This window comes from Stegodyphus dumicola, chromosome 2 (genome assembly GCF_044657685.1).
Source record: "Stegodyphus dumicola isolate Sdum_Otavi_A_Nest chromosome 2, ASM4465768v1".
Classification (NCBI taxonomy): Eukaryota; Metazoa; Arthropoda; class Arachnida; order Araneae; family Eresidae; genus Stegodyphus; species Stegodyphus dumicola.
Window position 1 is genome coordinate 172437722 of NC_140769.1, and position 13880 is coordinate 172451601.

General features: G+C 31.5%; 1 protein-coding gene across 1 annotated transcript in view; it reads right to left on the bottom strand.

The window, feature by feature from the left end:
- Positions 1-13880, bottom strand: part of LOC146998652 (uncharacterized) — a 464415-nt gene that overhangs the window by 306155 nt on the left and 144380 nt on the right. The window contains exon 2 of the mRNA XM_085811452.1: positions 5426-5501. The gene's annotated coding sequence lies outside the window, so the exon portion shown is untranslated. The remainder of the gene's footprint in view (positions 1-5425; positions 5502-13880) is intronic.

Consider the following 13880-nt stretch of genomic DNA (forward strand, 5'->3'; position numbering starts at 1 on the left):
ATAAGAAATTTTAACATTATTTTATACAGGAATAAACTATATTTGTCATAAGTAAATGAAATATAAGATGAAAAATCTTTGAATAAATGGAATGATACAGCACAAAAGTAATATTCTAAGAACTTTTCTTCATAACTTTTATTATCACCAGTCTTGTTTTGTAGAACTTCATTTGCTCTATTGCTTCTTTTTCAACAAATGAACATCAGTATAGTATAGAAGTATTGAAGTATTTAGTTTTTGGTATAGCGAATGTTAAAGTTAATAACACGCTTACATTAAGCATCCCTTGTAAAATGTTACGAGTTGTGCAATATTTAAAAAAAAAAATTCAATTTATATCAACTCACCAGGTGTCTGCATTTATTGTATGGAAATTCGAAACTATTTCTTTAAACTGAAATCATATATTCCGAAAAAGTATAATTTTGATTTCCCCAATGATTAATGCATTTTTAAAATCTTTAATGTATTTGGTTGAACGTATTTCAGATGTACAGATATGTTACGATCTTATAAGTTTGCAAGTTAGATTAGGTGGTATAGTGTCACCGTGAAAGATATCTGTGGCCAGTGAGCAGATATATACAAATTTTAGGTGTATAATAATTAACGCGCAGCACTACTACAGTGCAATTAATTCTATGGGTGAATGGCAGCTAACCTGCTCTTACGTAAAATGGGTAAAGGATCTGTCACCAGGAAACCCTTAAATTGATACGCTGACTTATTCACAGTTTCCACAAAAGAACTTACCCACCTTTTATTTTCGCCACCGTTGGTAGTCGACATATACTTCCAGTTACTGTTAACTTACGCAGATATTCATGTTTTGACATTTTAAATTTAGAGAGATCCGTTTTGTAAAAATTACGAAGTCTGACATTTTATATTTTTATTCAGTTCTTATGCTTATATTTAGAAACTTTTTGTACTTATTATAAAATTACAACAACACGTACAATTTCCGTACGACAAAAATTGACAAAAATATTTGATGTCAAAATCGGAAATCCTATTCAGGGGCCGTTTACTCATTAAACAGCGAAATATTTGCATTAGTATCTAACTAAAAATAAAATATTAATTTAGATGACGGTTTTTGATGTTACGAGATTAAGTGACGAGCAGTTCTGGGTAGATTATTATGAAAAATAAATAAATATAATTTTTTTTTTAAATGGAAATCATAATTTTTACAGAATCTTATATGATTCGTGTTCTAGTTAACAATTCCAGCATTGACACTTAGCCAACTCTCAATATTGATTGCATCAGCTAAAGACGAAAAATATTTTTAATTTAATTCTTTCTTGTACGATTACCAGATTGCAGTTATAAAGTAATAAAACTGCATGAGAATATTAATAACATATTTTTAGACTTTAAAAACTTATAAATTAGAGGGAGAATTCTTTCGGCGAAACACGTGTAACAAAAGTATAAATTAGACCTTGGTAAATCACAAAAGAATTTCTCTGAATTGCATTTAAGGAGAAAAAACAACCTTGGATTATTCTAATTTATTTATTATTCGATCTCTGAATGCAAATTAAACATGACATAGAAACTGGCAAATTTTGAAATTAAATATCTCGGTCAGCTTTTGTCTTACGGGAGTGAAAGTTTTTGTGTTTTATTTTTTGTAATGAGTGCAACATTTTCCTGTAGGACAAGAGCAAAATATTAAAAAGTTAGATTTTATAGTTTTTACTAAACTTATTTCTTTAAATTAAGAAATGCCCAATCAAAAATATTTACGCTATTTAAAAAACAATTGTAATTTTGAAGTATACATCTGCGACAAACGTGTCGAAAATTTAGACTGTGTAAAGGACTTTTGTGAACTGCAGAGGTCGTCCATATTCCAGACGATTTTGCGTTGCTGTAAAAATATCGTCTGCTTTTTTTAATTGCAACTATAGTTTTAAAGTATAAACTATCGTCTGCTACTTGACAGTTCTGTTTTCATGCAAAATGTCGCTTTTAAGAAGCACTGGATGGAAAGCTATGTTTGTGTTCTTTCCGAAAACAATTATTCGTATCTAGTTATTAAACAACGTTGTGAAAGCCATGGTCTTTCGATATCTAAGGCTAAGATAGGTAATGTTATCAACAACAAAGAAAACAAAAAGTCAAAATTTAGTTTCAAATAGAAAAATTGGTCCAAATACGTATCCAAGTAAAAAACGGAATATTTCGAATGATGCAAAAGTAAGATCTTTTAATGTTTAAAAAAAAATTAGCAATTCCAAAGGACAGTTGCAAAGTCATTAAAATGATCACTCTCAACTGTAAACAATGTGATTAATGTTCATAGGAATCTTAAAAAGGCGAAAAGCATAATATGCATCTTATTTCTCCACGAAATATCGCCGAACGCAAAACACGCTGCAGAATTCTTCATGAGAAACATTTATCCGGACAAAAATGAAAAATGTTGTCACAATAGACGAATCTTGGCTGTAATTAAGTGACTGCAATAAAAAGAGATCCATTTATTATCATCAAAGAGGAGGAAAATATCTTAAAACAATGGTTCAAGGAATCTAAAGAAAGTTTTTCTAAGGGATTTATGATGGTTGCTGATTTTTTATATAACGGCAAATTTAAAAAATCTGATGTGTACACCACATGACTTCCTTGTACGGAATATTAAATTATACGCATTTTTCTTGCATTTTATTTAAACTTATTAGATTGAATTAAACCTACTTCGACAGCGCATAAACCACAATAGAATAAATGCATTCTTTAAAATTCACTTTGTTTACCATAACGACACTCTGGCGCTAGGTTTACTTAACAGTATTATATTTCATTCATATTATAACTCAGAATGCACAAAATGTATATCATTTAAAGAATTATATAATCGTTGCCACATGTTCTATTCAAATACTATAATAAAGCTAGAAGTATGTATAAAAGAAATTAAGCAAACAAAACAAAAAAGAAAGAGTTTTCACAGACGATTGAGTATTTCTCATTCAATTAATTCAGTTCTCACTTCGCGAGAAGGCAAAAATACATAAAAACTCAAAATATCTATATTAAAAATTACGAAGTAAATCTCAAACGCTTATTTCCTCGAAAAAATTCCAGAAAGAATTAAGCATGATTTAATTGGCAATAATAAATGAATGCGTTATCTTTGTTGTTGCGAAGCTTAAGCATGATTTAATTGGCAATAATAAATGAATGCGTTATCTTTGTTGTTGCGAAGCTAAGTTTCTCTAGATTGGCAACAAATCCACTAGTCTCCTGTTTCAAATGTAAACATCAATGGCCGCCATTAAAAACAGGCTTAGCGGCAATTAAACAACTTTAAAATTGCTGATAATTCTAAAAATATTGCACACAGATTTACTAAAGGCATAACATCCTTAACCGGAAGATAAAAACAACATAATTCAATCATTTTTAAAGCAAAAAATGTACAATTTACAAACATATAAGAGTAAAGACACTGAGATCACTGAGCCGGGTAATAGAGTGGATATATTTATAAATATATCTATATACGTTTGGTGCGGCCGATTGCAACCAAAATACGAGGTGCACATCTACATGTTATAGTAGTTTTATATACAAAGTTTCAACGTTCTGAGGCTACTCGTTTTTGAGTTATGCGAGATACGTACGTACGTACGTACGTTGTACATACGTTCGTACAGACGCCACGAAAAATGCTCTTCTGAATTAATTTTAAATCAGTTTTATAATTTTTTTTGAAGAAAAAGAGTATTTTATTCTGTCCTTAAGTACAGATATCACGGAAAAACATCGTTAAATTGCATTCGATAGCGGTCAAAATGGATATTTTCGTTGAAATATGCTGCCTCAAACTTTTCGCGATTACAATACTTCCTTTTTACTTCGTACAAGGAATTAAAAAAAAAAAAAAAAAAAAAAAGACAGAAGAGAAAAATTTTAAGATCAGCTCCACATATTATTTAAACACATTTTTTACCCAATTTTTAAGCAATAAATACCTTCTTTTTATGCACAGTGTAATTAATCAGTAGAACGGAATCATGACAAATCAAGAAGCGACACATCAAAATCTGCCATTCATTTCCTGAAAAATGGAACAAGGAATGGGTATTAAGGCCATAACCCTTCATTCATATCCGTACTAAATCTCCTGATCTATCACTAATGTATTTTTGAGCTTTTGGACTTTTAAAAACGGGTTGTCCAAACGTCGACCTACAACCTCCTTAGACTTTAGAAAGCTGTTCGAGAGCAATGGGAAAATATACTTCTTTCGATGCTATAAAAGGCTTTATTGTATTCGATACTATAAAGGTGTCTAAAGACAGTGAAGAATAAGGGATATAAAATACAACATTTAAGATATAAAAATGTTAGGTAAAATATTTCTGTAATTACAATTAAAAGTCTAAAAATGTGCGAACAGTTTCTGTATATTCAGTTCAGTTACACAGATGTCACTGAATTTTTTTCTCCAACTAAACAGTTAATATTATACAGAGTGAAACCTTGATCTTATGCTGCTGAAGTCAATCAAAACCACAACTGTAAACTAACTATAACGTGAAGAATGATTTATCAAACATTCAAAAATTATATCTCACACTATATCAAATTCATTGGCGGTAAGAAAATCTTTGTTGATGGTTCTTGGCCACAAAGCTACTATGCAGCGCCCCTGTTCTTGTAGACCATCCCTAAAAGATTTTAAGGCAAAACAATCTTATGATCTTGTCTTTACTTGCTGTGCTTTATGGAAATCAATGGTAGGTAATCAGTTGACCAAATATAAATACAGTACTTTCACCAGAATGTAAAATTGTGGATGTGTTCATGTGTTGGGTAGTGTTCATGTGTGGTTTCACCTTCATCTTGCCTTTGTAGTTTCCCTTTAAAATTACTTTGGCCCCATTTCTTAAAACTCAACAAAGCTCATCAAGCAAACTCCGAGTTTTCCAATAAGAAAGAAATTACAGCTTACTCCAAGTTTTCCAATAAGTAAGAAACTACAGCTTACTCCAAATTTTCAAATAAGTAAGAAATTACAGTTTACTCCAAGTATTCTAATAAGCAAGCCATTTTCTTCATATGCCCATAATTTAAATTTGCATAAATTTTTATAAATATTTGCTTTATAAGCATTGCATGAAAGCAAATGAAAAATTGTTTTCAATACTGAGACAGTTAAGGAACTGAAGCAATGTTTCTGTTCAGCAAATGTTGTGTAAAATGTCACTACATGTATATTTTCAGAAATGTGTTACGTGATTGTGACATATTTACAATCTTACACATTTATATAAACTGTTTTACTAAGGAAATGAAATCAAAAGCTAAGACTGGCCTCAAACATTCAATTAATGTAACATTATAATGTTTCTATCTATAAAAGATGTTTGAAAGACAGAAAAATATCTAGATTTCTTACCTGATTCAAAGTTTTTAGAATGAGTTTCGTATTTACTCTTAAGTATCGCGTATCCACTGAATTTCACTCAGGAATCCTAAAATATAAAAATAAATCTGTCATTTCTGTATATAAACAGGTAAATTTAGGTATATTTATTCAAAGAAGAATGATTTTTGAAGTAAAGAATGAAACTTTTTTATATTTTAATGAGTAACCAATTACTCAAAACCACCCGAAGATTTACCTATTTTAGAACGAAAGGTAGTTAAACATTTAAGGCGTTCCATATAATATCTTCACGCTTTAATTCAGACGTCAGAGCCCCAGCATGCTTCTCTGTAATCAATCAAAATTTTAGATTAAGAAACTGTGGAATAGTTTTGAGATGTAGTACGTTTTGGTCCATGAAATTTTATTTCAAAATCCTTCAAAAGGCTTTTTGGACGTTACTTTTTTAGCGAAGCAGGAAATGAGGAATATGAGCAGCCTACTAGTCATATAGCTTTACCGCAAACGAGCATTGCCTCGGGGACATGTATTCTTATGTATCTCAAAATTATTTCCGGCATCAAAAAGTAAAAATAAATTGCATTTAAAGTTTCAGTCAACCGTACATCATCAACTGAGCAATTTACCTTCCTTTTTTTTTTTTTTTAAATTTTACGTAATAAAGTTGTTGATCTTTGAGCTTAAAAAATTTCCTTAGAAAATTTGACTTCAAATCTTAAAAAAATTACCATAATTTAATTATTCTTTAAAAATACAGCTTGAGTTCCGGTTGAAATCTGCATGAGAATAAATATCTGGTTATTAGGATTTAAAATAGAGTTGGAGTAACAAAAACAAGAGAGATTTAATTAATGAAAATCAGTAAATCGGTACTAAATTATTGGTTAGAGGGAAAATAAAACGAGAAATTATGTGGAAAGGAAAAACTAATGCATTCTGAAATTAGGAAAGCCGTCTAGATGGTACAGTGTTTAGGGAAATGCGCTAACAGAAAGGCCTGAGAATCTCAGTGAAGGTATGGATGTTTGCAAATGTATAGTGTCTTTGCAGCATAGGGATACTCTAAATATATGACAAGCCGAAAGTCCTCTCGAGAGGTTGATGGTAGGAGAAGAGGTGTGGAAGACCCTCCGACCCGTCCACCCCGAGTGCTTTCCACCAAAACTGGGGGCGGAATTGAGCGAAGTCGTAATGTCACCTGTACGGTGCTCAAGGCTGTTGCCATCGACAGGCGCAACCTTGCCCTCCTTGCCACGATGAATTTCGTGGGCTTGCTCTAAAGTTATTGTCATACAAGTGAGATAAGTCACAATACACCACAAATTAAGAAAAATGCAGCATTAGAGTGGCGCAGATTCTGAATACATTCTTATGGACATCGAAGCTGATCAAACATAGGCCTTTTCATCTTCTGATTTTAAGGAATTTTGCTTTTGAAGAAGAAGGATCAATATCTGATTGACTTGGAAATTGGACAAAATTTTATTCAAAAGCTATGTTAATCTACCAAAATGTTTCTGCACCTGAAGAAAAAGGACCTGAAATGGATAGCCTTATTTAAAACCTTCTTCAATCTGAAGTTGTATTTTTGTTTAATTTGAAAACTTAGCATTGGCGTCATCTGATTTCAATTAATTCAGTCCTCGTATAGGTTACATGTTTTGATATATAAACTTCCGTAGATTTTAATATATTCATTATATACAGAGCAGGAATCTTATAATTAGATAATTTTTAATACTTAGTTAAATAGTTAATAAGTTACTTCCTATGGATTTGACGTTCGTGACAAAAGAGTATATTTGTTTAATTAAAAAAAAGATTATCATTTGCTGTTAAATAATTGGGCAAAATTTTAACCATTAATTTTCTTCTAAAATATATTACCATAACATTGAAATAATGACACACAGAAATATGATAACCATTGCTGAAGTACGATATCGGAACAATGTATTGAAATAAGGAATCAAGTAAAATAAATAGGCAGAGTGTTTCACTGCAGATCTATACGAGGAACACCGCTATGATATTAGTTTCTCCACTATGAAAGAATGTTATCATTTTACTTTTCATGGAACACTGTCCATGAGATTTAAAAATAATATTGTCGTAATTTAACTATTTGTTCATATAAATAGATGATATCTACCATTGATGAGATCTAGCTTTATTTGTCAAGAACTCAAATCAGTTCCGTCTATCAGCGGCAGATTGGTTAGGACGGTCGGATACTATTAGTTCAAAGTGTGTTCAAATACTGGTAAAAGGGCTGACTAAATAGGTGTTTTTATGTTTTTCCACATGTGAAGTTTGAATGAACATGTGAAGCAAGTTCCTTTAGAGAGTCTAGCACAAAGGAATCCATCATGAGGCAGGCAGCCGTCATGTGCTTTTTCATAATCACCGTAAACAAACAAATAAAAGACTAGCAAATCGTAAAGAGCCACCGAAAATTTTAAACGTTCATCAAATTATCCTTCCACAGATTTAGTTTTATAAAAGGAAGTATCACCAAAACAAACCGTCATTTTTTTAGCTCAAAGGAAAAATTTGCAGAGTCAAATGTGTGATTACGACAAATTCATAAACTACAGTTTACTACAGTTTTCATTTAACATACAGTTTTTTTTAAATAATTATTTCACATTTAAACCACAGATAAAGGAAGTAACAAACAAAATGACGATTATGTTTACATCATTCTTAATGTCTTTTTTAAAGTAAGCGGAGATAATGTTTTTAAGGAAATCACGTTCATCTGTTGAACAATAGCAATGGGATTTTCTTTTTCCCGTTGACCTTTATGCTCAATCATTTATTCTATAATTGACCACAGGTTCACGAACCCTAAACCGGACGAAAGTAGCGGTTTCGGCAAAGCAGGATAACACTCCCAGGGTGCGTCTATGTTTTGGGTCTGCAAATGACAGCTAAAAATGAATGTGCATGCGGGTTCAAAACCCTGGGGAACTGTTTACTTTCAGGATCGTGAAGCATATTAAAGTCATAAGGAAGCAGATATTTGAGCGAGTAATAAACTGTAGGTATACGAGAATCACATGCGTAATTACTTTTTAATCAGAGAAAACACAGATGGAATATGCAAATAATATTACTGAAACTACTTCCATTCAGAGTTTGAGAATGAGATAATATTTTGTAGTTTAGAAAATTTGCCAGCTGGAATGAGAAAATATGGAAAGGGCAAAAGATATTCGTAGTTATTAAAAACATGGCATTTATACGTGAATGATTACTGAAGTCATTATTGCCAACAATCTGAGTAGCCCAGAAGTAAAAAGTGCTTATTTGAAAAAAGTTATGAAAAGTTACAAAAAGAAATGGAAGTTAGCTGACAGTTATGGCAAAATAAAATATTTCTACATTTTGATAATTATTTTTATCAGAGGTATTCCAATACCTCTGATAAAAATAAAATTTTCTTGAAAATCGTTGCCAGTCTTTTTTTTCTTTTCAAGGATATTAAAGTTAAGTAATTTAGTTACGAACCAAATTCCCATCTTTATTACTTTTCGTGGCTATTGGTGATGGATTAAGTCGTAGTATTTCGTAAATCACTGTGGATAATTATTGTGAAGGTTACAGTATGGCGTGAATACGTGTAAATAGTTCAGCGTTCTTGGTGACTACATCAAAGTAAAAAGCTCTCTATGTATTCTAAAGGATCAGTTTCATATAATTATTCAAACACTATTTGAAACACACCAGCAAAATAGTCTTCATATATCTTCTATACCAGTGGTCCTCAACCTTTTGTCTAGCGCGTACCATCTAAATAAAAATTCAAAAACTTTAGTACCACCACTACATTTTACCATGATTATTTTTTCCAATTCTCAATAGAATTATTTAAAAAATATATATATTTTGCCATTTGTACAACTTATTGGCTATTTGTATTAAATACGCGCACATAAAAAATGTTAGATTAAAAATTGGTTACCATTTTAATTACTAATTTTAAGTTATAATACTTAAATTCTAAACATTTGTGTGAAATTTGGGTCTGTTTAAGAGAGATTAATTTCTTTATATCTGGCTTTATTTCACTTAGCTTTAACGGTAAATTAGAATCCACTTTTAATTTTGATCCGTATTTGTTTTTTAACTATAACATGGAAGAAAATCCTTGTTCACACAAATAGGTTGTGCAAAAAGGCAATAAAAATTTAATAGCTTTATTTGAGATGCCTTTAATTTTTTTTTTTTTTTTGGTTCGGTCAAAAGTTAACCAGAGTGTTATTTTTGGAATCTTCAAATCGAGTTCGATCACAGAAAATTTCTATCAACTGTTTTTTTTTCCTTCACGAGATTTTTTAACTTAATAGGTAAAAAAAAATTTTTTTTTCTTCGCTTACCACCTATTTTTCTCTTGCGTACCACCAGTAGTACGCTTACTACTGGTTGAGAACCGCTGTATCTATTCCATTTGTCTGTTAAATGAAAATATTTAAATAATATTAAAATTAATGTTAGTTAAATAAATATGTATTCATGTAAGCTAAAAAATATATAGAAAATTCTACATTTAATTTCCAATAATCCCTTAACTCTATATTTTAATTTGGTTAATTCACTTTTCTGTCCCCAAAATAGTAACTGTACATAACAAATATCTCCAAACAGCATCATTTCAAAATTAATTCGTGTTATATGATTCTTGCACAACGCGAATAAGAGAGGGACTTACCAATAATGATTTCATTTTGGGAAGCGAAACATTTTATTAACTTATAGAGATATTAGGTTTTTTTTTAAAGTAGGAGAGAGAAAAAATGAGCAATTCCCTCGCCGGGACTCGAACCTCGGACCTCTCGAATACGCGCCGAGCATGCTGACCACTACACCACGAAGGCATGCTAAGAAGGCGGGAGAAATACCTTATAAACTAATGGGGATTAAATGTGAATGAAAACCAAATCATTCTAAATCAAGCTTTCATCTTAGACACGTTGCATTCTCTCTAGCTTTGCTGCTGCCAACTTGCTTCTGCCCGCTATTACGCCTTTCTTCAAATGCTACTTTAAGAGATGCAGAAGGTACTGACTTAGTTCTAAAGAACAGTCACTTATTACGATAATTTATCTGCGCTGATTTAAAAAACGTTATAAGGTATTTCTTCCGCCTTCTTGGCATGCCTTCTTGGTGTGGTGGTCTGCACGCTGGGCGCGTATTCCAGAGGTCCGCGGTTCGATTCCCGGCGAAGTCGTTGGATATTTTTCATCTTTCCTGCTTTCAAAATTACCTAATGTCTCTACAACGTATATCAGTGAGAGCACAGAAATATTAAAACTATCTTTGTTATCTTAGAGAGTAATGCATCTACATGAGTTCAATCTTTCCAATTATTTAATTTATATACCATCTCCCTACAATTATTTGATACTATAAATCTGTTTCTTGATCACAACAGAGATTTAGTTTAGTGCCGAAATTTCAACTCCTTTTTTTTTTTTTTTTTTTTTTTTTTTTAGATTTCTCTTTACGTGACATTTTGATTCCTGCAGTGCGCGATTTCGACCAAAAATTTTTCTCAGTGTCTTTTGAAAATGCTTTTTCTCTGTCACATGCTTTTATTAAAATATGTTTCATTGGCAGACAGTGCTAATTGGGAGACCGAGTTTGATTTCCCTTGTGCAGAATTAACGTTTTTATTATAATATAATAGAACAACAGGACTATGTCTGTATATCCGAACAGTGATATCTAATACCATAATCTACAAACAGTGTCACGGATGTTTTGCGGTCTTGTCTATGCGTAAAACGGATGATTTCATATCGGCAAATCAAAAACACTATGGAAAAACCCAATCGTGTTGACGCCCGTTGTGTACCGTTAAAACTTCTGTCTGTTATATGTTTCTTGATGCAAAGAATGTCTAATCGGAAGGCAATAAGGCGATTCAGTGACCAGTATGGATGAAATATTATGAGAGATAGAATAATAAGAAGAAAGGTCAAGCGCAATATTCGTCACCGGTGACTAAGATCAAACCAAACTCTCCTTTCGGACCGCGTTATTTGCCAGTGAATAGTGTTTTTTTCCAGCAGGGCCACTACTGTCATTGTTGGCTGACGGTATACAATTTAAAAAGATATATTCTTATAAAATCTCTCTCCCATCAAATTCTACACACATCCCCGGCTGCCAATATATCGGTGAAAGCCGGTATTGCAGGCTAAACGGAAAGAAAGACAAACTAAGTTTAGCTCTTAACCTGTTAACAGAAATATTGAAACATGAAAAAATGTCATGACGATCAATGAAGCATCAAACCCCCTACGGTGAGTGACAACTTGCAATAAGCATAACATAAAATCCCTTAAAATATATAGAATACAATACAAATCAGATATTTTGAAAATAAACATTCGTTTTATAAAACCTTTATTCGAAATTTTATTTTGGAGTATATATTTTTGAGTCACACAAAACAGAATGGCAAAAAACATGCTTTTGGTGTAAGGCACTCAACGGCAGGCTCAGTCTCGCACTCCTTGCCTATTTCGTGGCCTGATGTTACTGTTAGACAAGTGAGATAAGTTATGACACAACAACACATATTGAAGAATGGGGAAGGATTCATAGAATTAATCTGAAAATAATTTTAGAGGCCATTGTAGGAATGATTAAGAAGCTAATAATGATCAAGAACAAAAAAAGTATTTAAATTAAATGTGAAATCCTTAACGACGGATGGACCAATTATATGAACAGGAAAAAAAAAAAAAAAATCAAAAGTTGAAACTTCAGTGCACCCAAACGTCTAATGATAGATGTTAATGATAAATGTATTACTATGATTAGAGTTAATAGAAGAATGTTGTCCATCACTGTAATTGGAAAAACCTTTTTAAAAGTTTGCAAAGAACAAAATGTGATAAACTGCCGTCAGCATCAATAGTTCCTCTTTGAGAATCAAATAGGAAAAACAAATAATAATTGAACGCAAAACAAACGAATGAAAACGCACTATTTTTCCTACATTTAAGAACATTACAAGACTAAAATAAAAAATAACATAAATTTCTCGATGAAGAGTACTAATGAAATGAAGTCTTTATATGCCATTAAAATTAAAAACAAAACTAACATCGGCATTGCTATAACATAGCATGCAAGCTAAATCTTCAAGTCTTCAAATTTTAAGGTTACACTATCAGAAAGAAGGAAGAGGCCTAGGCATTTCGCAAGTTTGTGAATGGGTCAAAGCTTCATGGGATGCTGTGAAAACAGAGACAGTGTTTAAATCATTTAAGAAGTGTGGTATTAGTAATCCACCGGATGGTACAGAGGACAATTTGTTGTATGAAGATTCAGATGCTGATCTAGAAGAGGTTTTGGGTGACTCTTCATTTAGCTCTGGTGATGAGTGTTTGGGTTTTGATGAAGAAGATAAAAAGTTTTCTTTCCCAGATAGATTGGGTATTTTCTGAAAGTATTATTTTGTATTTATATTGAAAATTATAATGATCAGTAAACAAGTTTTATCTCTCAAAAAGGTGTATAAAAAGGGGTGCGTCTTCTAGCCCGGTGCGTTTTATATGCTGGCAAATACGGTAATTAACTATTCTACCAAGTTTCATATGTAAAAAATGGCTGCTCCCCACTTAAACAACTTTTAAATTATTGATAATTCTACAACTATTGCATGCAGATTAACTGAAGGCATAAAAACTTTAATCGGAACATAGGAATAACACAATTAAATCGCTTTTAAAGCACAACAATGCAATTTACCAACATACAAATATAAAAAACTGAGCTCAATGAGGTAAGTAACAAAATGGGTATATATATATATATATATATATATATATAGTGTGCGGCTGATTGAAACCAAAAAGAGAGATGCACAACTACATGTTATAACAGTACTATATACAAAAGTCTTATACACATCAGCAACAGACATCTATAGCTTAGCCCTTCTATTTTTCCCTGACCGCATTTATCCTCATATTGACGTCATAAATTACTGCCTCTAAGAAAGTTACCATTTCCTTTAAGAATGTTTAATTTATATTTCAAACGGTAACAAAACACTGGTTATCAGTATAAGAAACTGAATTTTTAAAAAACAATATATGCGGTGCTTCTTAAATGTTTTACCGTATGTTACTTTCTAAGAATATATTCGACGCTTGTTATAGCGACATTTCGCGTCCTAAATGAAAAGGACGTTAGAATGAGTAATTGTTATAACAAATGCAGATTTAATGCCATCTTAGTTAGAGACTCTGTGAGTATAATGGATTAGTTGTTATAACAGAATGGCCTCTTGGAGAAGTTGTTATAAGAAGCGTCAAATGCGTACTTATATGTAATAAATAAGGATTAAAATATATGTAATTTTTATAATTACTCAATTTACAATTACTATATATTAAATGTAAATTGCTTTACTTGCATTACATTTTTTTCTTAACTGCATTAC